The 27030-nt window shown below is 43.1% G+C and overlaps 1 protein-coding gene and 2 long non-coding RNA genes across 12 annotated transcripts in view; 2 read left to right on the top strand and 1 right to left on the bottom strand.

Moving 5' to 3' along the window:
* Positions 1–12293, top strand: part of LOC120400472 — a 28333-nt gene extending 16040 nt beyond the window's left edge. The window contains exons 3-4 of the long non-coding RNA XR_005595831.1: positions 11800–11865; positions 11970–12293. This is a non-coding gene — a long non-coding RNA (uncharacterized LOC120400472). The remainder of the gene's footprint in view (positions 1–11799; positions 11866–11969) is intronic.
* The window catches only part of CSMD1 (CUB and Sushi multiple domains 1), a 1616238-nt gene that overhangs the window by 1181983 nt on the left and 407225 nt on the right, over positions 1–27030 (bottom strand). The window lies entirely within an intron of this gene.
* LOC120400473 lies at positions 12673–26043 on the top strand. Of its 2 annotated transcripts, none has more exons than XR_005595834.1 (3): positions 12673–12740; positions 25589–25705; positions 25854–26043. It is a non-coding gene; the product is annotated as an uncharacterized LOC120400473 (long non-coding RNA). The 2 variants fall into 2 exon arrangements; XR_005595833.1 differs by having other exon boundaries at positions 12709–12740; positions 25560–25705.

Here is a 27030-nt window from a genome sequence, read left to right as displayed (position 1 = left end):
GACCCCGGTCATCAGCGAACAGAATTAAACCAGAGACGTCTGGAACTTAGTGCATGAGCCTCTACCACATGAGCTAAAAGCCAACTAGGTTGTAGAGCAGACTCATTTTACTCTCTTTAAGTGGTCTTGGTGCCACTAGATGGGACAGAACACCACACCCTGAAGGTGTGTGGGTTACATGTGCACACTACACCTTAGATCTGTGTAAGTTACGTTGATCAGGGGTATGAATAAGCCACCTCCCTGAGTGATGTGACTTACACTGATGTAAGTGCTGGCATAGACAGCATTATGTCAGTGCGTGAAGCTTGGGATATAGCTACCACCACTCACAGGGACTGGAGTAATGAAGTCGACAGGAGAGATCTTTCCCATCGGCTTAAAGCATCTGCACTAGCAGCGCTACAGAGTCTCAGTGCAGCTCTTGCACAGTCAGCTCTGTAGTGAAGTCACAGCCTGAGAATTGATCCCCCGAGCTTGACATTTTGTTAAATTAGTCCTTTGGGCTTTGCTTCTATACAAATGCCTGAAATTAAAAAGAAAAATGTTAGGCCACATCGAAACAAAACAGTTTGTTTAATTGGTTCCAGAAGGGACCGTTGTGATCCTCTAATCCGATATCGTATATAACACAGGCCATAGAACTTCCCCTGGAATAATTCTAGTTTGAATTAGGTTTAGGATCAATCCAGGCATTTTAAAGCACACTCAATTTGCTTTCAACTTATCAATTCACTCAAAATTTGGGGGGGAAAATGGTTTTGGTTCAACTTGAAACTATTTTTTTCAATTTTTAGAATTGACAGCAAACCAAAAAACCCCATTGTTCACCCTGCTCTAAATATAGTGCTGTTAAAAGATGCAGGATTGAAAGCACTGGAGTCTGTGGTCCTCTGTTTACAGCTACATAACAGATAAACAGGCCCAGGTGCAACTGAGACTTCTACTACACTGTGTTATCAATGTATTCACTTAGCCAGACTAACTCTATGGCTGACAGAATAATTCAATTCCAATACCTATTTAATATTTGGGCCACTCTGCTGAGATATGAAGAAGAGTGCTAATTAGTGCCAACTGCAAAGTTGATTTCTGTGATGTAGCCATCTGTTTTATAGAGATTGAAATATTTAGTTATTTTTCAGATGTAATTAAAAGTGTCTCAAATCATTTAAGACCAGCCATTTATTATTTAAAAGTCACCAAATCTAAAGCCAGGTGGACATTACCACCCACATGAGCTGCATTAGAGCCACTGTCTATAGCTCTGTATCAAATCCTCTAAGCCATCCAGTTCATGAGACACTCTTCATGAGTGTCTTCTTCTCCAACTGCCCTCTCCTATATATTAGAAGGAAATATGTATGTTCTGTTTATGTCTTTGAAATATCTGCTTTTTGTCCATACTGCCAGTAATTTCCTTTCGAGTAGACCATATTTAGATTTTTTTTTAATGATGTTTTTGGGCTGAAACTGATTTAAACTTCAATCCAGAATGTATTTCAGTGGCTGAATTTAGAAAAGAGAAAGATCTGGAGGGGGCAGGGAGGGAATTAAGCAGCAGCATGTTCAGGCTCTATCAACATGCTGCTATATTACTGTGAGTTCTTCACAGACAAGAGAAGGGCACAAGGGAAAACAAATGAGCCTACATACCACGGATTTCTGCTGTGAGGTTGAATTTCACAGGTGCTGTATTAAGCTAAAATAATTGGACTTTCTGAGGCTGTGCAGTATGAAACTTATGGTGGCAATATTCATCACATTCGTTCTCATAATCTAGGAAAGACTATGGGACTGCAGATTAGGCCTACTTTGTCATCTACGACAGGCTATGGGCTAGTAACTACATCCCCGGCTGCACTGAGATTTACACCATTGTGCCAAATAATGGTGAATTTCAACCTACAAGCATAAACTGTTCATAAATGACTGCAAATTGTATCCTATAATTCAGCTGAGATATCAAAAGAAATGAGGCAATAGCTACAAGAGTTTTTATTACTTTGCTTTTAAAATGAAATAAACAATGACTTCATTTAGCTGCATGACTCTGGAGCCTAGATACATGATGAGCTGGTACTGAAGCTTTCTGCATGTTTTAGTTTTTTGATTTGCTAACAAGTCAATCATTAAATAATTATCTTACTTTGAAATGCCAGAGACCTAGAGGGAAAAAAATGTATAATTTAAAAAAGGCATTGATATGATAGTTCTTTAATGTATGTAATTTACAAAATTCTTTCCACCATCTCTTTCACCTGGAAGTAGGAATTAAATTTCTTTATTGACACACACCAAAATATCACTCTTGCTGACTTTTAGGAAATCCAAAGCCAATTAAAGACATTGCTGTGGGACAATATAGGTGCAGCAATAAAAAATAAAACACAAATCAGAGTTTTAAAAAGTTTAAACAATGGATTATTTCATGCAGCCAACACAATAATGAGTCAATTTCCATGTAAATTAGTTCATTATTATTAATATCTGCTGGTTCCTGAGCACAGAATGAACCAATTTTCCCAAAACATTGCTGGGGAAAAAAGGCTGGTAATAAGTAGCTTCTCTTTTGTTAAAGCAGGAAAATTAGTAAACTGGCATCTGCATGAAATTCCTAAATAAAATAAAAAACCTGGCAAAGAAGTCAGTTTTGCCATTAGATTGAATGGAGCTAGACTGAGCATACAATGCTAAATTTCCTTCTCCCAGTGGTCTGAAAACAGCTTGCACAAGCTAGGCCCTGGTATTCATACCTCTTTAGGGCTCATTTGGTAATTTCCTGGAAACTAGCTGTTTACGCTGAAACAGTCTGATGCCTTACTCTCTTCTAATCACTCAATAAAGTCCCAACCCCCTACACACTTATATATCTGCTTAACTTTACGCATATGAGTTGTCCCATTGATGTCAATGCCTTAGTTAGGGTGGAAAACAGAAATCAATATGGCTGTTCACAATGATATTTGCTTGTATACACAATGCAGTACAAGTCTATCTGCTTGTCCTCAGGCTTTTGGGGGATTTCTCAGGACCTCATAGCGATCTCCAATATCTCTAGACTCTTGGAGTGTAAATATGAAAACAGATTTTCTTATACACTTACATGGCCTCCATTACCATAGGATCTGAGCTCCACACAATCTGTAATATATTTATGGTCACAACTACCTTATGAGGTAAGAAGTACTATTCTCCCTATTTTACAGGCACAGTGAGACTAAGGCCTAGATCCACAAAGGTATTTAAGTGCCTAAATCCATAAAACCCCTGCTTGGCTGCCACCTAACCCTGTAGGGGTCTAAAATCCCTGAATATCTACTTTTTTTGCTGTAAAAGTTATGTAGGCACCTAAGTTTTTACCTCTGGGATGCACACGCCTCACTCTAGGAGTCCAGAGACCTAAGCCCCAATGGGATCCTCAAACATGGTGATAGCATTTGCCCTGCCTATCTTGCCTGAAGAGCCTGATCCAGAAGGTGTTCTCTGAACACACCTACTGGCCTGGCGCCATTCAAAATCCAGCAGAAGGAGAAAGAGCTAATGCCTCCCTTATAACTTTTAGTCCAATGATTAAAGTACTAATTCAGCACAAAGGAGACTCGAGTTTCATTGCCCTGCTGTGGAGAAGGGATTTAAACATGGGCCTCTTACCTCTCAGGTGCATGCCTAACCACTGGGCTATGTGGTAGTCTGATGCAGAGTGCCCTCAGTCTTTGCCATTGAAGCTGTTCCACTTTAGATTGAATAATTAAAGCGTAATTGGAGCACAGGGTCTCTAGACCCAAGGGCTGCCACTTCCCATGAACATGCCTTAGCCACCAATCTACAGAATAATTCTCTTGCTATGTCTTTCTCTGGCCCAATAACTATTTAAATGTTTAACCAAAGTGGACCAGCTTCAGTAGGACAGACTGAGGGAGACACATATCAGAATACTTCACAGCCCCATGATCAGGGCATGCTCCTGAAAAGTGGGGATCCCCTGTTCAAATCCATTCTTCCTCCTCAGGCAGTGGTAGGAATTGAAGCTGGGTCTCACATCCCACGTGAGTGCTCTAACCATTCAGCTAATGGTTATAAGGGAGGCACAATCATCTTCTCTCCAGCATGTCTTGCACTAAGGGTTTAGTAGCCTAAGCTATCTGACTCCAGGACAAGGGTTCCCAGCTGTGATTTACAAGCAGAGTTAGACACTTCCATGTAGCCCAGACTAAGGTGATTAACTCTGTGAGAGGGGCAGGACTTGTACACATCCCTCTTGTTAGAATCTTCCACTAGTTTGCTTAGGCAGCTCCCCACCTAGTGTGTTTGTCTTGTAGATCCATCTGCTCCCGCCCTGTTCCAGAGGGCTATGGACCAGATCTTGTGTGGCTTGCCAGGAGTTCAGTGCTATCTGGATGACATCCTGGTCACTGGAAGGAATGAAGAGGATCACTTAAAGAATTTAGAGGCTACCCTACAAAGACTGGAAGAGTATGGCCTACGACTCCTCAAAGACAAGTGTGAATTCTTCCAGCCCTCTGTTGAATGTTTGGGTCACATCATTGATGCTGCGGGTATTCATAAGGCCCCTGCAAAAGTTAAGGCTATTGCGGAGACTCCCCCACCTCGAAATGTTAGCCAGCTGCGCTCGTTTCTAGCACTATTGAACTATTATGGAAAGTTCATCTCACAGTTAGCCACACTGCTAAAACCACTTCACAATAAATGGTTGCTTTTTAAGGCTTACAGCTCTCTGGTCTCCAGTGATTTCTTCCTAAACCTGCTGCCCCCAAAGATACAACATATACTACCCACAGGATCAGCAGGTAGTGATCAATCCAACGGGGGGGTCAACGTATTGCGTTTAGTTTAGACGTGATGCATCGACCCCATAGCACTCTCCTGTCGACTCCTGTACTCCACCACCGCGAGAGGCGCAGAGTTGATGAGGGTTTGGCAGCAGTCGACTCACCGCAGTGAAGACACTGCGGTGAGTAGATCTAAGTACGTCGACTTCAGCTACATTATTCACGTAGCTGAAGTTGCGTAACTTAGATCGAGCCCCCGGCACACACAGTATAGACCAGGCCTAGGTGTTTATGTCACATTGAAAGCCAAGGACAGGCATGAATCAGGAAATTGGGCAATATTTGGGTCACATCATTGATGCTGCGGGTCTTCATAAGGCCCCTGCAAAAGTTAAGGCTATTGCGGAGACTCCCCCACCTCGAAATGTTAGCCAGCTGCGCTCGTTTCTAGCACTATTGAACTATTATGGAAAGTTCATCTCACAGTTAGCCACACTGCTAAAACCACACTGCTAAAACCACTTCACAATAAATGAATCAGGAAATTGGGCAATATTTTAAAGAACTGGAAGACTGCTGGGGTTACTCAGCAGGATGTGAGTGTGTAAAGGGGATGACGAAGTCAGTTGCTGGCATCCCACAAGGAGGGTTACCAGCATGAATTGCAGGTTAACAAGGGTTGATTTGAGGTCTTTAAATCCAGCTGGAGTGCTGCTTAGGCATTGGTCCTCAGAATTGGCGTAGCACAGTAAGAGGTAAAGCTTCAATGTTTTGTGTATCTTCAGGCTCTTCTAATCTCATTCCTTCATGATGGGGAAAGCTGGAATTCTGCTATCCAGACCAGATCCCTTATCTGTTGGTTTGTGGGGGGGAGGTGCATTAGGCTCATCTTTTGCTTTGATACATCTCTGTTCATTGTGGCCAGCTAAATATTCACATTGGTGTGGCCCTTCTGGATAGCTGTGTGCTGCTGTTCACTCTGGTTAAGTTATGGCTTAAATGAATAAAGGCCTCCATATTTAATCACTGTCCTGTGGCCAAGTCTCACTGTCTCTATGTCCATAGCAATACTAATTAGGAACAAAGAATGTGGGCCACAATTACAGGATGAGGGGCTCTATCCTGGGAAGCAGTGGTTCTGGAAAAGACATGGGGGATTATCAGCTGACCCTGTGGCCAAAAGAGTTAATGAGATCCTGGGATGCATAAGTAGGGAATCTCGAATAGGAGTAGAGAGGCTATTTTGCCTCTGTATTTGGCACTGGTGCAACTGCTGCTGGAATACTGTGTCCCATTCTGGTGCTCACAATTCAAGAAGGATGTTAGTAAATGGGGTTCAGAGATAAGTCACAGAAATGATCAAAGGATAAGAAAACGTGCCTTACAGTGAGAGACTCAAAGAGTTCAAACTATTAAGTTTAGAAAAGTTTAAGGGATGACTTGATTACTGTCTCTAAGAGCAGGTCTATACTTAAAATTTAGCTACATTGATGGGAGAAGCCATCTGCACAGAGGTTAGGTCGCTATAAATGCATTGCTCCCGGAGTGTGGATTTTTCACATCCCCCATTTACGTAATTATACCAATGTAAGTTTGTAGTGTAGACCTGGCCTTAGTATTTACATAGGGAACAAATATTTAATAGTGCACTGTTCAGTCTAGCAAAAAAGGTATAACACAATCCAATGGCTATAAGTTGAAGCTAGAGAAATTCTGACTGGAAATAAAGCATAAGATTGGATTTTTTTTTTCTAAAAAGATCTGGTCTAGGAATTATTTTGGTGAACTTTTATGGCCTGTGTTGTACAAGAGGTCAGACTAGAAGATCACGGTGGTCCCGTCTGACCATGGAATCTATGAATCTACAAATCTTGTTCTGGTGGATGTACTATTAGTATCTGCCCTGATAATGAAGTCAGCTATTATTTTCATATGGAAACTAACAATTACATTGAACAGAGGTCTCATATATTCTTATACAAACTTTTTGATGTCAATGTTAACCAACATCAGCAGTAATAGGCAGAAGACAGTATAACTATTATGGTAATACACAGTAGTAATATGGGGTGAAGAAATAAGCTATATCTTTATCTTCTTCTATCAGCCAATAAGAATTAAATAAATCCTTATATAATGTATCAAAGTTTATGAAAAGCCGAATGCCCATGTGTCTTCAGAAATGGATGCCACCAAACCCAAAACATGTAACTTGTAGATAATTGTTTTTTCTAGTATACATCTATCCCTAATAACTTTATTTTGTCAACTGCCAGTTTGTTCCTTTGAAGTCTATGTTTCATTTTTCTCCAAAGTTCTTCACATGGTGTCTATATTTGGGTGAGTATCTAATATGAATTGTTGATTCAAGCTAGGAACATTTATATAGGGTCCATTATAGTAAAATATGAATTCTAGTGGGAAAGATAACTACATATTTCATTTTGTTATCTAGCGAAAATATGCATTTGACTCTAATTCAGCTTTGTCCTTCATGGATGTACTCATCTATGCCTTACTTGTATCTAATTACTCTAGGGCTGAGTTTTGTGCCTTTTTTCCCCAAATGCTTCACAAATATAGCATGTATATCGAATCTGACTAACGTACTCTATAAAATATTAGTACTGCCTATTCAATATGCTTTTCAGGTTTGAACAGATATCCATACTATACTAGAATGTTTCAGGCTACTATATTATCCTGTTTATTGTATTTCACAGTAGAACAGTCAATGTAAATATTTTAAAGGGGCATTGAATATTGTTGGCCTGACTCCCCCAGCCCAGGAAGGACTAACACCATACCTATGTCTCTTTCAGGCCCTTCCTTCATGGCCCAGTTTTATCTTTTAAACATAAAACTCACAAAGAAACATCATAACAAAGCAATTTCTCTGACCAAAGTAAGCTGCAGGGCCTAAAGCAGAGCTCATGCCTTGCCTCTGTTCTCTTTACTCTACAGCCAGGCACAAAAGCCCTCCTGCTGCACACAACTTGCCTCCCCAACTGAGCCACCTGCTGGCTTTTATAATTATTTCATAAATCTCAGCTGGGAGGCAGTTGATCAGTCAGAGGTCAGACCAGGTACAACACCCCTTAAAAGGCCAGTCATTCTGTGACATACACCTTCAATTTAAGAATGACACCTATCGGAATTACTGTTTTTTACTTGCTATTTCTACAAGTAGCCATTACAATTACTAAAAATGAAAGAGATTATGAAAAAAAATCTGTTTTCTTTCTTTCAGTTTATTTTGGTTTTGGGCACACATTTTTGTATAGTCAGTTTCACTTAGTCCCCAACAGCTGTTAGACAGTAAGTTTCTCCCTGTTATTGAGGGTCTTTCATACAACAGCGAAGAATTTTTTTTTTTAATAAAACAGAAAAATGTGATTGTAAAACCACAGGAATTAGCAAGGGAACTCAAGAACAGGTGAAGGACTGGATACTACTACAACTCCTTTTTCTAAATTATCTAGATTTCAAGGTGACAGTGTCCTTTTAATCCTAAAGCCATATTAATGGAGACTAGCTTTGTTAAAGCATCACCAAATGGAAAATTCTTATGGATCTGTGAGTTACAGAACTCTGTACTGTACCTGTCTAACTGCTAAAGAACTATAAGACAGCCCGTCACAGAATCTATCTTGTCTGCTTCAATTGTCCTTGGAAATGATAGTTCTATATACTTTGTAATTCTATACATGTATCTAATTTGGAAGGCAACGAAGACCTAAAAAGTAGAGACATGTACTTTAGGTTGTTAAAATGGTTCTCTTGCTTGGGAAGACAATTTTTGTATTCATCAAAACAAAGCATCCAACAGATGTAATAAAGGCAGAACATACAAACATGCCTAAAATACTCTTTAAAATTCAAGAACACAGTGTACAAGTGAGATCAAATTAATCTCATAATGTTGCTGGCCAAAATCAAGGCAATTACAGAAGTAGTAATTAAAGTCAGCAAAATATTATTCTCATTTAAGTGCTCTTCAAAGAGACCTTCACTGTCAGTTTAAAATCACAAAAGGCGGTACCAGCAGTTGATAAATCATTATAGAATTAGCAATAGTTGGTTCTCAGACTAAACTATCCTCATTTACAGGAATCAGTTTTGCAGCTTACTGTCTAACGTTTTTAGCTTAAATTGATTAGGAATCAGTTTATGTTAAATTAAGTTACTCTTAAACCAAAAGAGGAGTGTCTTCACAGTGTTTGCTCTGGTTTAACTAAATATATTTAAGATAAACTGGTTCAACTTTCTCAGGTAGACATGGTCTTAGTATGCTGTTTCCAAAGAAGACAGTAAAATACAAATCTTGGTGCAATATTAGAACCTAGAGAGAGAGAGAGAGAGAAAGATGAGAGTGGCCAGCTAGACACCTGTTGTATTTTTTTAATAGTTGGGGATTCTCAGAAAGTTATCTTTCATCATAGACTGAAGAAATTCTTTGTAACTTCCTTCTGAGTGCTGTCAGATTTTACAAAACAAAAAAGAGACCATGGAAATAGTCACACATTAATGGTGTTTTAAAGTCCATCTGCATATAATATGAGTAATGGGATCCGATATGAAATAAGACCCTCAATTTTATTTCCTAAATTATTAGATAGCAATACACCAATCAATGAATCTCTCGCATACTGTTTTTAACCTGTGATCTAATACCATTTGAAATGTATGCTTTCTCCAGAGCTCAAAAAGTTGTAGTCGGGAGTTCAACATTCTTGACATATCCAATCTGGTTCAGTTTTCAAAGGACAACACCTTAGATCGCAATATCTCCTTACACCCCTTCCTCACACTATTATGTGTTTGCTACTGTAGATTTGAAAATGGCAAATGTGCACCATAAAAAAAAAGTCCTCAGTTTGGTGAGGAAGTCAACTAATGGGTTGGTTTGACTACCTTATAAATCTTATATTATAAAATAAAAGGAATAAAATATTTTATTAAAATTCACTAGAAAATGCAGAGAACAGTGTATGCTGCACTTTTCTCTTTTGTCTTATGTTGAACAACTAGATTTAATTTTGAGCCGACTAAATTATTCATGATGAATATGTGAAATTTCTATTACCACCACTAGATCTGTCATTCCACATAAATATAATTTGTAGCTAAACTGATTTCTGAGTCTTTGACCAGACTTTCATTTACAACTTTTCACTTTCTGAGTCAAATTCCACCAAAGAAAAAATTATCTGTAGATAGTGCAAGACCATGACCACTAGGAAAGTTCATAGCAGAAAAGTGATTTTTAATTACTTCTTACTGAGAGAAATTTAACTCAAGTCACGAAGGTGATATCACAACGCCGTCCAATTAAACAAAACTATTTAAATTCAATTACCTCCACGGCAGGGTTACATCCTTTGGAAAAAGGATTTTTCTACTGCATGGGTCAAGAAGTAACACTTGCTACTCTTTCCTAATTAGTTTTTAACAGTTTGGGGCCTGTCTTCACCTCACTTTTAACTCACTCATCTTACACTTTACCATCCAAGATAATCCTAGAATTTGGTGCACATCTCAGGAAATGAGCAAAGCAACCCATCAAGTACAGAAGAAATGTCAGAAAGAATAGGTGGGAGCATGTCTCCAAAGAGACTATAATAAAAAGGTGCTCAAATATTGTGGTGATGAGGATTGCATAAGAAGCTGTAAAGAATAGAATAGAATAGAAACAGTCAGATTACATCTAGGGGGACAAAATCTGCTCTATTTACATGATGGTTTATCTGCAGTGAAATCCTGACCCTATTGAAGTCAATGGTAAAATACTTACATACTTCTCTGGAAACAGGATTTCACCCCTAGACTTCAATAAAGCCCAAGAATCTAGCCCATTCTCCTCAATACTAATCTGTTTTTCAGTTTCATACAGGATAACTTTATGACTCCAGAAACTTAAATGCAGATTTTCAAGCACCAAAGTCACAGAAATAGAAGCAACCTTGGCAAAATTCTACTAAGGTCCTTGCAACTCCCATTGAACTCCATAGAAATTGAGCACACATATCCAAGTGCATAATATGCTACTAAATCAGTCACAGCATATATTTCCTATGAATTTAAGAAGTTCTGGTACTGTACACTCACCCATTAGTGGAGTCTGCCTCTTTGTATCAGGATATTGTGTATGGTGAAGAATGCATTATGACTTTTGATTTTCTCATGATCAAATAAAGGGGCTTTCCAAATTCTGTATTCAGAAATCATGTGCAAATGGTTAATATAATAACAAGGTTCATGAAGTCATGGAATGGGGAAGTAAAAAGATCTTGCTTGCCTAACAGTAACTGATATTCTTTGAGATGTGTTGCCTGTATGTAGTCCACTCATGGTGTTTGCGTGCTCCCTAGCAATCTCTGCAAACACCGTGAGTGGAATACATATTAACAACTACTCAATGAAGAAGAAAAATTACAAAATTATTATTGCAATGATAGTGTTAGAAATTTAAAAACAAAATAAAATACTAGGTTGGATTTAAAAAGAACAAAAGATAGATTTTATGCTTACCTCTAGGATTTTAATCCATTCCTGGCATTTTAATTATTACGTGATATTTAATATTTAACTGATAGTTCCAATTATTACTTAGGATTTGTTATTTAACAATATAACAATGTTCCATCATCTATAATTATGTACCTAAAATTATAAATAACTATAAATCTATCTACTTAAATATCCCTCCCTCCCCATTAATATATCTCACAATCTTAAATGTATTTATTCTCACCCACTCCTTTGAGCTAGTGAAGTACCATTATTCCCATCTTAGAGATGGGGAACTAATGTACAGAGAGATTAAGTGACCTCCCCAAGATCACACACAAAGTCACTGTGAGTCCCAGACCAGCACTCTAACCACGGGACCATCCTTTCGCTCTAGGCTAGAAGAAGCTTTCCACACATTATCATCTGTAAACTACATCAGTCAAAAATGTCAGGTTTTCAAAAGTGACCTCCATAATGTGGTTATGATTTTCAGGACTAAGATTCTGCAGCTGTAAAACTCTGGAACAGTGATTCTGCCCATATCAAGCAAGTCAATAATGTAATTACTATTCAATTTTAAACATGTTAGATCAAATTCATCCGTGGTGAAACTCCATCGAGTCACTAGACCAAACTTTACCCTCTCCTCTCCTGTTTTTCTAGCAAAATGAAAGAGCCACTCTCTATCCAACCATCCCCATGGAGCAACTTTACAAGACTGAAAGATAATCTTCAAGCACTATAGGTCTGATCCAAAGCCCACTGAAGTCAATGAGATTCTTTCCATTGCTTTCAGTGGAGTTTGTTTGAAGACCTGGACTGAAATCAAGCTAGCACTACAGCTGATGCACCACACCCACAACATCTCTATCAACCCTCAGTATATGCTTAAGTGTACAGAAGATACAAGGCAAGGCTTCAGACTTACAATAAGTTGCATCCCACCACGTATTCTCCTCCAGCTGTCCTTAGCTCTCTTTTGCTGCTGCCCAGTTACCATTCCACTTTTCCCTGCAACATGGCTAGTAAAAGCAGGATTTTATCCATTATCTCTGTTTTGATTATGTCTATATTAAGCTGCAGAATAATTTATATTTTTAACAGGGGAAAAACACTCCTTAATATAATGACAAATATTCATGTTTTCCTAAAACATAAAGAGTGGGTCATATTGTGGGTTGAGTCTACAGTCACAAATTAAATCTCAAGTTCATTCTGAAAGAACTCATTTAAATTAGCTGTACACTACAAAATTGGTGCCCCTTTCATCAGAGGTTAAAACATCAAAAGTCCTTCAGAAAAGGCTCCCCCACACACATTCTGTTTGACTATACTTGACTTTCCTAATGTGTTCTTCCTTTCTTTTAGTTTTCTCTTAGGTTAATTGCTACCTAAAGATAAGCCTACATTATACAACTGTCAAGCTGACTGGAGGTAAATATGAATGAAATATGCTTCAAATTATACTTGGAAATGCCAGGTCATTCTAATAATGAAATGTTTTCAATTGAAGTTCAAAACCAGTAATTTAACAAAACTTTGAATACAAGCATTAATTTTAAAATATGTATAATAAATGCACAGAAGAGGTTCTAAAACAGATTATTAACATATAGGAGATAAACTGCTTAGGAATAGTACAGCAATTATTAGATGATAGAATATATGTGGTGCAAGCCATGGCCCAAGTCACCTCCTTCTGGATTTCCCCTAAAAATCATCCTTTCAGGGATGAATGCTTTGCCTGCCCATGTGTCAAAATCACAGATCCCAGGCAATTCAAGGGAGGTTCTTGACACGGATATACCCCAATCCTCTAACTCCCTTCTACTGTGGCTGCACTGAGTCATGCATCTGGTCTGCAGATGTCCCCATAATACCTGAGGCTGGTCTTTAAGAAATATATTATTATTGCCAACACCAACCATTCAAAAATCATGTGTCTGACCCCCAAAATCATGAAAATGGCTTATTAAAAATAATAATACATTTTGAATTTGTTTTGTATGCCTGAACACTAATATATACAATAACCCTGGCTGTATTATCTCTTTTGAAAACTCCGTACACACTGTAGAGAGAATACTGGCCCTGCCTTGGTCTACCCCCATCACCCTGTACCAAACCTTCAGAGCTCCCTTCTTCCTTCATGGCAGGGAGAACTCTGGTATGGGGGCAAGAACCAGGCCCAATGAAATAAATGTACGTTTTCCATAGTATTTATACTTTGATATTCCTTGTCTGTGTGGCTCTCCCTGCTCCATGAAGGAAGGGCCCAACACTCTTAAATTTACTTTTACGCCTTTATTTCAGTAAAATCTATTGCTTCAGTGGACAACATTTATGTTTAACATATGTTTTGAATTGCATTTTATAAAACATCTAAACATTTAGAAGTTCAGTAGAAAAGATTTTTAAGGCGTTTCCTGCACCACAATTAAAAAAAACCCCAACCCCCGCCCGCCCGGCCCCGCTTCCCCGGTCCCCGCTTCGCCGCCCGCCCGCCCGTCCGCGCTTCGCCGGTCCCCGCTTCGCCGCCCGCCCGTCCGCCCGTCCGCGCTTCGCTGGTTCCCGCTTCGCCGCCCGCCCGCCCGTCCGCCCGGCCCCGCTTCGCTGGTCCCCGCTTCGCCGCCCGCCCGCCCGTCCGCCCGGCCCCGCTTCGCTGGTCCCCGCTTCGCCGCCCGCCCACCCGTCCGCCCGGCTCCGCTTCGCCGGTCCCCACTTCGCTGCCCGCCCGCCCGGCCCCGAATACCCGGTCCGCCCGGCCCCGCTTCCCCGGTCCCCGCTTCGCCGCCCGCCCGTCCGCCCGGCCCCGCTTCGCCGGTCCCCGCTTCGCCGCCCGCCCGTCCGCCCGGCCCCGCTTCGCCGGTCCCCGCTTCGCCGCCCGCCCGCCCGGCCCCGCAGCCCCGGACCCCGCCCGCCCGCCCGGCCCCGCTTCCCCGGTCCCCGCTTCGCCGCCCGGCCCCGCTTCGCCGGTCCCCGCTTCGCCGCCCGCCCGGCCCCGCATACCCGGTCCCCGCCCGGCCCCGCTTACCCGGTCCCCGCTTCGCCTGCCGCCCGGCCCCGCTTACCCGGTCCCCGCTTCGCCTGCCGCCCGGCCCCGCTTACCCGGTCCCGCTTCGCCTGCCGCCCGGCCCCGCTTACCCGGTCCCGCTTCGCCTGCCGCCCGGCCCCGCTTACCCGGTCCCGCTTCTTTGGCTGCCTGGCTCCGGGTCCCCGTCCACGGCCTCCCGGCCTCGCTTCCCTGTCCCGCTTCCCCGGATCCAGCCACGTGCAGGCACCGCGGTAAGGGGGCAGGGAGGGGGTGTTGGAGAGAGGGCAGGGGAGTTCAGGGGTGGAGGGGGGTGGATAGGGGTTTATCTCGATCATTGGTTATCTCGACTATTTTTGGCAAACCCCTAGGCCGGCGACATAACAGGGTTCAACTGTATCTCCATAAAGAATTGCTGGAGAGAGAGTTTATGCCAATAGCCACAGAAAAAAAAAAGACAAAACCTGGATTATTTCTGGCAACAGGGAAAACAAAGTATATTAGCTTAGGCCTGGTCTACACTAGGACCTTAAATCGAATTTAGCAGCGTTAATTCGAACTAATCGCTCAACCGTCCACACCAGGAAGCCATTTAATTCGAACTAGGGGGCTCCTTAGTTCGAATTTGGTACTCCACCCCGACAGGTGGAGTAACGCTAAATTCGCACTTGCTAGCTCGAATTAGGCTAGGTGTGGATGCAAATCGAACTTAGTAGCTCCGGGAGCTATCCCACACTGCACCACTCTGTTGACGCTCTGGACAGCAGTCCGAGCTTGGATTTTCTGAGCAGCCACACAGGAAATGACCCAGGAAAATTTGAATTCCTTTTCCTGTCTGGACAGTTAGAATCTCATTTCTTGCTTTGACATCGGGGCGAGCTCTGCGGCACCTGCAACGATGCAGAGCTCTCCAGCAGAGGAGTCAGCCCAATGGAAGAATAGAAAGAGATCCCCAGCATGGACAGACCGGGAAGTCCAGGATCTGATCGCTGTGTGGGGCGAGGAGTCTGTGCTGTCGGAGCTGCGCTCCAACAAGCATAATGCAAAGACCTTCGAGAAGGTCTCCCAAGCCATGACACAGAAAGGATACAGCCGGGATGCAATGCAGTGCCACGTGAAAGTCAAGGACCTGAGGCAAGGCTATCAAAAAGTCAGAGCGGCAAACGGACGCTCCGGAGCACATCCCCAGACATGCCGCTTCTACGAGGCACTGCATGCCATTCTCGGTGGGTCTGCCACCACTGTCCCACCAGTGACCGTGGACTCAGTGGATGGCATAGTGAACCAGGACAGTTCCTATTCGATGTTCGCCGATGGGGAAGACAACGAAGGGTCCGTGGAGGAAGGCGCAGGCGACAGCGAACACAATGCCGCTTTCCCTGACAGCCAGGATCTCTTCCTCACCCTCACAGAGATACCCTACCAACCCTCCCCGGCCGTGAACCTGGACTCAGAGTCAGGGGAAGGATCAGGCGGTAAGTCGTATAAACAAGAAAACATTTATTTGTACGAAAACATGTATACAAAAATAGAAATTCTATATCTAAATACTATATCTAAAAGTTTTTAACGGGAAACTATACGAACAGTAGGTCCACACAGATTGGGATGGAACAATAGTCCTCCATGGACAATTCCACAAATGCGTCAAAAAGTTCCTCAAATACCCTCCGCAGGAGGTTTCTAGGAAGAGGTGCCTTATTTGGTCCTCCGGTGAAGCACACTCTTCCACGCCACGACATCCGTAGATACAGGGGAACCATCGCCTCAACCAGCATGGCCGCGTAGGGTCCCGGTCGGTGAAGTGCTTCCCTTAACATCCTGTCTTTCTGTACTTGAGAGACCCGCCTCAGGGTAATCTCGTTCATGAAGTGCTGCATCTAATTAGGGCAATTAGCGAATAGTTACTGTTCTTAATGGTTTACTTATACTTTGCATAACAAAGCCCCTCGCTTAGCAGCCACGTGCTGTAGGCCACAGAGGAAAAGCATACATTGATCTTTCCCCTGCAGTGTCGGGAGTGGCTGGAAAAGGGTCATAGTATCTGATTTCCAGATTGCCTTTAGCAGGAGGGCACAGCTATCCGTTAACTGATAAGCATAATGTACTGTAAGGCTTACCAGGACTGTCTGCTAGACGGATTCAGCTATCTCTCCCGACTTCTCCGCTCTCCTGTGCAATGCCGCAGCCAATCAGAGCGTAGCCCAAAATGTCGTGCTTCTCTTGAGACCACGTGAGACTTGTTGCCCGGTACGGTCTTGTTCATAGAAATTGACTAGACGGTGTTCACTGTTCGCAAAAATGTATCTGTTCAAGGAAATCACTAACTTTCCCCATCACACAGCTTCGGCTCTTTCCCGGACTGCCCCGGCATCCCCCTCGCAGAGACTGGCAATGATTAGACAGCGAAAGAAGAAGACTAGGGACAAGATGTTTGCTGAACTGATGGCCTGCTCCCGAGCAGAGGCTGCAGAGCAGAAACACTGGAGGGAGACCCTATGTGAGCAGCATCGCACACTCATGGAACGTGAGGATAGGTGGCGGCAGGAAGACCAGCAGACCACCCAAACACTGCTTGGTCTCATGAAGGAACAAACGGACACGCTTCATCACCTTGTTGATGTCCTGCAGGACCGCAGGCTGGAGGACAGGGCCCCCCTGCAGTGTCTCTGCAATTGCCCTCCCCCACCAAAGAAGTCCTGGCCCCCCCTCACCCAAAAGTACAAGACGGAGGGGCGGTAGGGGCCGTGAGAACTGTCACTGAACCAGAACAGAGCGACCGTGTACCCCGCACTTCTCACGTTAGAAATTTGTAGAAGTGCTTCCCTTATAGGCTCAGCCAGTCCCAAATCCAAGGTTCATCCCCCCACTGTTTATTAGATTAATAAAAGATGTTTGCTGTTAATCACTGTTTCGGTCATGTCTTTCCTGTCAGAGGATTTTTCGGTGTATGGGGTGGACAGGGGTTTCATACTTGCACGGTATAGCCTACAGTACCAGGGTACAGACTTGGGGAAAGGATCAACTGCGGGGCACACACACACTGCAGTCAGTAGGCACCAGGGTCATTCTGTGTTGTGTATGCTGCCCCTGGTCATTCCGTAATGTGTATGCTTGTCCAGGGTCCTAGCGCCTGCCACGCCATTAATGTAAAGGCAGGCTGCCCTTACCATGCACTTCCAACGGATCAACGAGCCTATCCGCTGCCCTGAGCCCCAACAAGAGCCCTCATCCACGGACAGATACTCACCCTTCTCCCACACCCATCACCCCTTCCTACGCACAAACCCGCAGCCCACTGCCGTCATCCAAACCCCTATGCAAAGAAGGCACCACTCGCCCCTTCCTGCAAACCCTCCCTTTCATGCAGAACCACTTTCAGCCATCCCCCACCCCAGAGACCTATGTAGGAGCAGGAGGATGTCAGTCCTCTATGGAGGAAGCAGTCTGTATGTCAGTGCACACCGTGCCCAGCACAGTATGCGTCCATGTTTCAACACCAGAACAGAAATGCAAAGTAAAACAAAGATTTATTAATAATGAGTGTAACAATTACTTTGCTTTAAAACGTGCTTTGGAAGTGGGGGAAACTTGGAGAACGCAGCATGTAGCCGCAGATCGAAATTGACACAAACAGACACAGGCCCAGGGTCAGTTTCTCTTGAAAGCAAGTGGAGAGTCATATGTTACCCTGATCTCCGAGGAAACTTGCTTTCAAAGCCTCCCGGATACACAGCGCTTCCCGCTGGGATATTCTCTCGGCACAGGTGTCTGGCTGAGCGTAAACTGCAGCCAGGCGATTTGCCTCAACATCCCATCCGGACAAAAAGGCCTCGCCCTTGCTCTCACACAGCAAGCAGCAATAACTACGGGGATATTCTTTTCGCTGATGTCCGACCGAGTCAGTAAGGTCCGCCATCTCCCCTTGAGACGTCCGAAAGCACACTCCACCACCATTCTGCACTTGCTCAGCCGGTAGTTGAAGAGTTCCTTCTCACTGTCCAGGGCGCCTGTATAGGGCTTCATGAGCCAGGGCATTAGCGGGTAGGCTGGGTCCCCGAGGATCACTGTAGGCATCTGCACATCCCCAACCGTTATTTTGTGGTCCGGGAAGAAAGTACCTGCCTGGAGGAGTCTAAAGAGACCAGAGCTCCTGAACACACGCGCGTCAAGAACCTTGCCTGCCCACCCGACGTTGATGTTGGTAAAACGTCCCCTATGGTCCACCAGTCCTTGCAGCACCATGGAAAAGTAGCCCTTTCGGTTAATGTACTCGCTGGCCTGGTGGGCTGGTGCCAGGATAGGGATGTGAGTCCCATCTATAGCCCCACCACAGTTTGGGAATCCCATCGCGGCGAAGCCATCTATGATGACCTGAACGTTTCCCAGGTTCACTACCTTTGAGAGCAGTTGCTCAATGATTGCGTGGGCTACTTGAATCACAGCAACCCCCACGGTAGATTTGCCCACGCCAAAGTGGTTCGCTACTGACCGGTAGCTGTCTGGCGTGGCAAGTTTCCAGAGGGCTATGGCCACTTGCTTCTGCACACTCAGGGCTGCTCGCATCCGGGTGTCCTGGCGCTTCAGGGCAGGGGCCAGCAAGTCACAGAGTTCAAGGAAAGTGCCCTTACGCATCCTGAAGTTTCGCAGCCACTCTGTTTCATCCCAGATCTGCAGCACTATGCGGTCCCACCAGTCCGTGCTTGTTTCCCGGGCCCAGAATCTCCGTTCCACACCATGAACTTGACCCATTGCCACCATGATCTCCACTGCCCGGCGTACCCTGCTTTCTGAGAGGTCTGCGCCACTCTCCTCACCACGCTGCCGGAGCCTCCTCGCCCGATTTCTCAGCAGCTGACCGTGGAAGAGGTGGACGATAAGGTGCGAGGAGTTGACAACGGCCATAAGTGCAGCAATGATCGCAGCGGGCTCCATGATCGCAGTGCTGTGGCGTCCGCACTGTAACCGACCAGAAAAGTGCGTGAACAGATTTCCCGCCGGCGCTTTCAGGGAGGGAGGGCGGTTGTGAGTGACGGTTGAATGATGACAGTTACCCAAAACCACCCTCGACACATTTTTCCCCCAGCAGGCATTGCGAGCTCTACCCAGCATTCCAATGGGCAGCGGGGACTGCGGGAACTGTGGGATAGCTTCCCATAGTGCACCGCTTCCAAAGTCGACGCTGGCCCCGTGAATGTGGACTCAGAAATTCGAATTAGTGTATTTAGTATGGATACACAAATTCGACTTCATAAGGTCGAATCCACAAATTCGAACTAAGTTGATTCGAAATAGTCTTGTAGTGTAGACAAGGCCTTAGAGTACTGTTCTGATGCCCAATGGTACATTATCTGCTCTAAGCAAGCTTCCAGCATAAGAAAAAAACTTCAGGGGATGCCCTGCCAACTTAAATAAACTGAGAGTGCCACTTTAAGAATATTTACTGTACATTTTCTAAACTTCACAGAGACTATAAACATGCAGCAGTAAATAAGAATGAAAGTGTCACACACAGCTTATTTCTAAAGGGATGCTGCCAACCTGTTTTGCCCATGAAAAGTAGGTTCTTTTTTTAAAAAAAAGTAACTCTAGTGCAGCATCCTTGCAGGATTCCATTATATAAATGTATCTATATGGAGAAGGAAACAGAAAATGCTCTAGCAATGAAGCCCCCAACCTTGACCTACACAGCAGTCGGAGTACAGATTTATTTTTAATTTAATAGGCATGAGTAGAACTGTCTTTTGTCCCCAGTGCTGGGATAACAACACATTACTAGCATCCTAGGGTTACTTCTTGCACAGCCCAGAGGAAAAAGGAGAGATCAGGAAAGTCAATAGCTTTGCTTAAAAGGTGGAGCAGCTTATCTGTACTACTGAGCAATTGCATTGATCCTATGAAGCAAATAATTTTTCTTTGAACTGTACGCTCTGGGCTGAACTTTCACATAATTTACTGGCTTGGTGCCTAACTAGATAATTTGTCTTCCTGGTCTTATGTGTCCAAGAAAGTCGCACATCTCTGAGAAGACCCTAATATATTAAAAATGACTCGAAGTTTTCCTTTAAGCACGTAATTTTGGGGTCTTAAACATGGTGACAACGTCATTAAGAAGTCAACTGATATTGAAAGTAACAATTTTGGTGGTTTCTTATTATTTGTAACATTGGATATCCCATAACTTCTTGGTGCTTCCTGTAACTTCCACTTCCAATATTTCAGACCTGATTCTGTTAGGTGCTTCTTTGAAGGCCAGGCATTTAGTATCCTCAGAGAAAAGGATGCTAAGCACCACCCAACATGTATTCATCATTTTGCATAACTGGGCCTTGAATTAGCATCTGTGGACCAGATTCATCCCCTGTGTGAGGAACTGCAGTAGTAAAAATACATTCACTTGCAGCAAGGGTGCCCTGCACAGACGAAGACCAGAGCAAGTTGACAGACCATTCCCACCTTCACTCACAAAGCAGGTTTGGCATAGAGCAAGAGATGTGTTGATTCAGTGTCTGCACCAGCACGGTTCCATGGAGCACAGACTGGATTTTAAAGTTGCCTTCTGCAGGGTATGAATTGGCCATGTGATCTAGTGGCCCACACAGACACAGTGATGAACCTGATCCCATGTCTTCTTTGTTCATAGTTGGGTAGGAGTATACATTGGTTAAGTACTTTCCTTTTTAGGTAGATCAGAAGGTAACCACAGAGTATATTTGGAAAGCTTAGAAACATTCTATTTGGCACTGATTTTCTCCTGCAAGTCCCTTTTATCTTTTAAATTCTACAGCTCATTGTAATCAATTGTCCCACATATTTTTAGGTGAGGCTTATAGCACCATGTACTATTAAGGTTGCCCAGCAATTCCCATTCTAAGATGCAGTTTGCATTTGCTTATAACATTACCAAACTTTAGCTGTTTGGGCTGATTTTTTTCATGACAGGTGTCAGCCTCAAACCAAACTGTTCTGGAAATTTTCAGGCAAAATAGTTCACCCATTTCCAGGAACAAGGATAAGGACAATTATATTGTTTTGCCCTTGTTAAAACATTTCCAGGGAATCTTTTAATTTTAAAAGCTCTAGTACTCCCTTGCTTTGGGAGTTGAAATTTGGCAGAGTGGCCCTTGTGTAAGGGATGTGCCTTTTGCCACCCCTGTGAAAATCTACCCAAATTTGGACAAGTTGTAAATCTCTGAAAAACTGCAGTTGGTACATGCTCAGAAAGAACTTAGATTTTAGCAGCTAAATTCCCTGAAAATTCCATCCACATTGGGCACGCTCCAGCACAGGGTGAAACAGGACTTCCCTGGTGACTGCAGCTACAGGCTGTGCCAGGTCTGTGTCTGGGCATCTGAACTGAAAGCAATGAGCCTCTGTTTTCTGTGCTCTCAAAGATGTTCCTGATGTGCACGGGCAGTATGGAAGAGGAAGAGCCAGACCAGGGGACATAAACTGGGACAAGCTGATTTGGGGCAGTAGACACTAGGTCTGAAAGCTGGCAGCAAGGGAAGAAGGAAGGGAGAACTGGGACTAGGAATTGGAGTGGCTGGGAGACTGGGACTGGCTGAGCAAGGAGACTGGGACAAAGAGCTGCAGGGTAGGGGGATGCTGGTACTGGATGAGGAGCCTAGGGTGGGAGATTAGAACTGAGAGCAAATGGGGGCAGAGAGTAGCAGAAATGCAGGTCAGATAAGGAGTCAGGAGGATGAAACTGGGACTGACTGGGCAAATAGGATTGGGGACAGAGGGCTAGGGGGTAAGGTGGGGGAATTGGGAATGACTGGGCAGGAAAACTGGGACTGAGAATACAGTGTGGAGACTGGCGCGGGGAATTCAGAGGAGTGAGACTGAGATTTGCTGGGCAAGGAGACTAGGATTGGGATGAAAAGCCTGAGGAGTAGAGACTAGGAATGGCTAGGTGAGGAGGATTAGTCTGGGATGAGCAGTGAGGGATGTGGAAGAGACACTACTGGGACTGAGACAGGTTGGAAGGGATGGAACAGAAGGGATCAAGTATCTCACCCTAAATAGGTGGAGAGTTTTGACAACAATCTCTCTGTGCTCCCTCACAAAGGGGCTGCTTCATTAAATTGTGTGAAGCATTCAGATATAATGGTGATAAGCACCACAGAAAAGCTTTTACAAAATTAATACATCTGTCTTCATGTCAGGGTTAGAATAGTGCGCAGTAAATAAAGCAATGTACATTGGGGAGAAAAATAAAATATCTAATAGCTGCTCATTAACTTAGCACCTTCCGTCCTATGCATTGAATGAAGCAGGGATACTGTGGAAAAATATTAAGTAATCATGTAACTAAAGACTGGATATGTACAAGGGGTACAAGGGGTCTGAATTAAGGTTGCACAGGCAACCTTAATTCTGGCATTTCCTAACTTTTGATTGTTTGATTTTGCAACCTTAATAATGTTCTTTTAACCTATGTTGTGTGTTTTATATATATTACTCTACTGAGAGTTCTTCAATTATAATTGTTTCCACTTGGCTTGCTGGCTTATTGTGACCTCTGACTTATCTGTGTTTTTTCTTAGACCACCCTCTGTGCTTTTTCTTTTTAATCGCATTTTCTAGCTCTCCTATCCTTTCATGTAGCACAGCAATATCAGATATTTCACCATTTCCACTTTCCTATTAAAAGCCAAGTCATCCTGGACCTAACCTATCTTCTGTAAAATCCCTGACAAGCAGACTGTGAAGAGCTTGGTGAAATAGCTTCCCTGCACTGTGATCGAGTTTTAGTGGACAATATTACTAAAGTTGAAGAGCTTTTCGGTTTTCTTGTTATTCTAATGCAGTGGTGGGCAACCTGCGGCCATGCTGGCTGCCGCTCCCAGCAGCTCCCATTGCCCAGTAAGGGCGAACCGCAGCCACTGGGAGCTGTGGGAGGCTGTGCTTGTGGACGGCCAGCATCAGCAAAATGTCTCGTGTCCTGCAATCAGATAACCCTGATGGACCGCATGCGGCCCGAGGGCCACAGGTTGCCCACCACTGTTCTAATGTATGACCTCGCCTACCTCCGTGCTGTCACATGCCTTTTACAGCTGTAATAAAGAGTAGAATTTATTTTCTTTCAGTGACTCAGAAAGATTCAACAAGAAAAAAAAACACTCAGACTAGACAATGCATTATAGAAATATGGGAAAAGGAGCATTAAAATATAGTTAATAAATAATGTGCCAAATTCATCAATGATATAACTCCTAAGTCAGAAGTGTTACACCAGGGATGTATTTAGCTCATTCCACACTCATAGGCTGACCAACTGAATGAATACAGTGTCCTCAAAGCAACCCCCACTTGCAGTTTGCCAACTCTTGGTACTCTGGACTGAGCCTTTATGGGATCCTCCTCTTTGGATTACAACCAAAATGGCTACCAGAGTCCTCAAGCACCATTTCCCATTATCCTTGGTGTCAGGGGTGGGGATAGAATGGACTAGAAACTCCTATAGAAGCCAGTAGGGAGGCTTCAGCATTGCGTAATATGGACAAGCAGTTTGCTCAGACCTTCAGTGAGAGAGGATGGCCAGACTCAGAACTAGTTTTAGTTTTGAGTTTGGGACTCACTGAGAGAGAAGCAGAATATCTCAGGGCGTGTCTGATTAACTCTTCCTCCACACAAATGTACTTTTTGAATTGCTGTGTGATCTAGTGCAGTGAGGGCAGACTCAGCAAGCAGGGACCAGCCTCCAGAATGGGAGAAATCTGACCTGGTGTCGGCTTCCAGGTGCCAGTTGATACATCCACTGGACTCCTGACCAGGCAGCTAGGATGCAAAGCACTGAGTTTTCTCTGTATGTTCCCTTCCAAAATAGGAAATGGCTATCACAAAAAAATACTGCTAGACTATTTTGAGCACATTATACTGACTATAAGAGGAGTTATTTCTAGCTAATGTCACACACACACACAGAAAATAGTAACTATTTGGATTAGAAAGAAAAACCAACAGATCCTAACATATTTTATCCTGGATTCCTTAAACATGGAGTGTCTGTGTGCCAGAAGGACTAAGGCATGAAACTGCTGAGCAGCAGATTCATTGTTTTTTTCTCTATCTTTGGACGGTCATAGGTCTGAAAGGAGGCTGGGAAAGACCCAGAGTTAAATTTTCAAAACTGCCTAGGGAGCCTACACCGCATTTTGAAAAGTGACTTTGGCACTTAGGCATTTAAGTCGTATTAAAGGTCATTGGGTTTTAGGCTCCTAAAAGCCTAAAGCTCAGATCCAAAATGGGACTTAGACATTGCAGTGTCTAACTTTTAGATATCCAGAAAATCACTGGAATCCACAAACCTGGATTAGGTGTCCATGCTCCCTTCTAAGGTGCAGCTCCTTCTAAGGTGCTCCAAATGTGATACACACACACAAACACACACACACACAAAATGCAAAACCACATACCACACTAGGTGTGGGAGCCAGGCAGGGAGTTGCCTCGGCTGACCAAGAGCAGATATTGAGGGGATGGGTATATGTTAAGCCCTGCCCCTCTCAGGAAGTTAGGAGTAAGTCTAGACTGGAGGGAGGCACCAATCTCTACTTAGAATCCACAGCCAGGAACCTCTCCTGGAGTCTGGCAGTTTAGGACTAAGCCATTTCTTGCACAAATGGTTGTAGTGGATGTCGAATATCACACAAAATGTCTGGTGGGTAAAAGGAGCAGAGGAAGATGAGGCAGCCTGCCTTATGACTTTTAGCCCAATGATAGGGAGCTTGCCTGGGATACAGGAGACCCCAGTTCAATTTCCCCTTCTGCCTGATTAAGGAAGGGATTTGAATAGGGGTTTTCGTCCTCTCAGGTGAGTTCCCTTTTGTGAGTGCCTGGCTCTAAGCATGCCTACCATAGTAGGTCCTACATACAAGAGGTGTTGTTATGCCAATCTTTACCGGGTTTGAAGATCAGATGTAACCTTAGGTGTGAGATAAGTGTCCTGGCACAATAACTTTCACCACCTGTCCAGCTTTTCTCAGGATCATCTCTTTTTTGAGGTAGCTGTCCTGGGAAATCTGTAAAGGTGCTCAGTATACACTGTCAACTACCAAATTTTGTGGGCTCAGGATCATTCTGGATGTCCTGGGATTTTTGTACCTCATAGCTGGCAACCCAAGTAACATTCAACATTCCATTCAGGATGAATACATAATTAATGTTAGGCTGTTTCAAATTATCTAAATAAGAAAGTTTACTTTTTTTCACAGTGTATCTATTTTTGAAAATATTATTAAAGGGTGAAGTTGACAGATGGCCCTGCCTTACTTCTCCAAATAATGAATGTTGTGTTATTGACCTTCCTATGACCGATGATTCTACCTTGGCTGCCTGCAAAACAGGAAACAAATGTAATGTACGCTATCTGCATTCCTCACTTTGCGATTTCTAAGCTCCTAAAAGCATAATTTCATACTTGCTGGGTTGTTTTGTTTATTTTTATTTTTTTTAAATGTCTGAAAAATTGAATTTACTAGTAATTTGCTTCTATCAAAATCCTGTAGGAAATCTCTGAAATGAGAAATAAACGATAAAGGAGAAGAATGGTTGTGAGGCCCAGAAAAAATATCACCATATCATAGGTTCTAGAGACATAAGAGAGAAAGACAGGAAAATAATCCACTTTACAACTCTCTGCGTCACAAGAAGAAAATGGTGAAGGGAGCTTTCCTAGAATAAAAGATTCAGAGATTCTCCCTGGTCTTTTGCTGATTATTTAGCAACTCTGATTATAACAGCATAGAAAAAATAATCTTTATATTCCTCTAGTTATAGTTTGTTTCACAAAAACAAAAGGATCTCTTTTCTTGTTGCTGCATGTACATAACTTTTATTAATGTAAATGGACATTAAATGCAATCATTTGAGGTGAAAATAGTCTCTAAAGAAAATTTATGATAGACAAATCCCAGTGTACAAACAAATTATTTCAATTCATATTGGAACAAACTAATGTTGAGCCTGATTCCAAAAGTCATTAACAGGCCTTAATAAATGCTGTTGAACTATGTGATAGTTTTTATTTAGATTTTATTTATTGTTAGGTTCTCATAGGTAATTTCAAATGAGAAAAAAAAAGTACGTAGCTTTTATCAAGTGGCTTGCTGATCAAACTTAGGCAATGCTTCATTCATTATTTAAAACTATACAACCCTAATTTTAAACCTCCAACTTTTACATTTCATAGAAATCTGGATAATTTATTTTGAATTGTTAGAGATGGACATTTCAGCAGCTTATATCTTATTATCTCAAGTCTCAGAGACATAATTTCCTAGACTAAAACTTCAAACTCTTTTTAAGATCAGGTATTAAAATATTCAATATTTATCCAGAGAATGCATTAGGACATGCTCATGCTTGCACATGTATAGGTGTTAGCCTTTTTGAAATGTTCCTTGAGACACCTGCACCTGCAGTGTGTGGTCATTGATGTGCATGCAAACTTTTGCTTACATACACACAGAGGCTGGGGATTGAATACTGCCCTCTTAAGAGATACAGGTCCCTTTGTGCTTCTTCGTGATGTGTAGTGCCTACATTTTTCCTTACTTTTCTTATTTTTATTATTATTAGTAGTAGTATTATAGAATAATCAAGAATGTCAAAACTGGTCCTCTCTGGTTTGCTGGAGGACCTTCTGGATGCCTCAAAAGATAGGTGTTGTTAGCTATACCTCAG

This window comes from Mauremys reevesii, linkage group 3, assembly GCF_016161935.1.
Source record: "Mauremys reevesii isolate NIE-2019 linkage group 3, ASM1616193v1, whole genome shotgun sequence".
NCBI classification, from domain to species: domain Eukaryota; kingdom Metazoa; phylum Chordata; order Testudines; family Geoemydidae; genus Mauremys; species Mauremys reevesii.
Note: the sequence above shows the minus strand (reverse complement) of the source record. Positions and strands in the feature narration are given on the sequence as shown.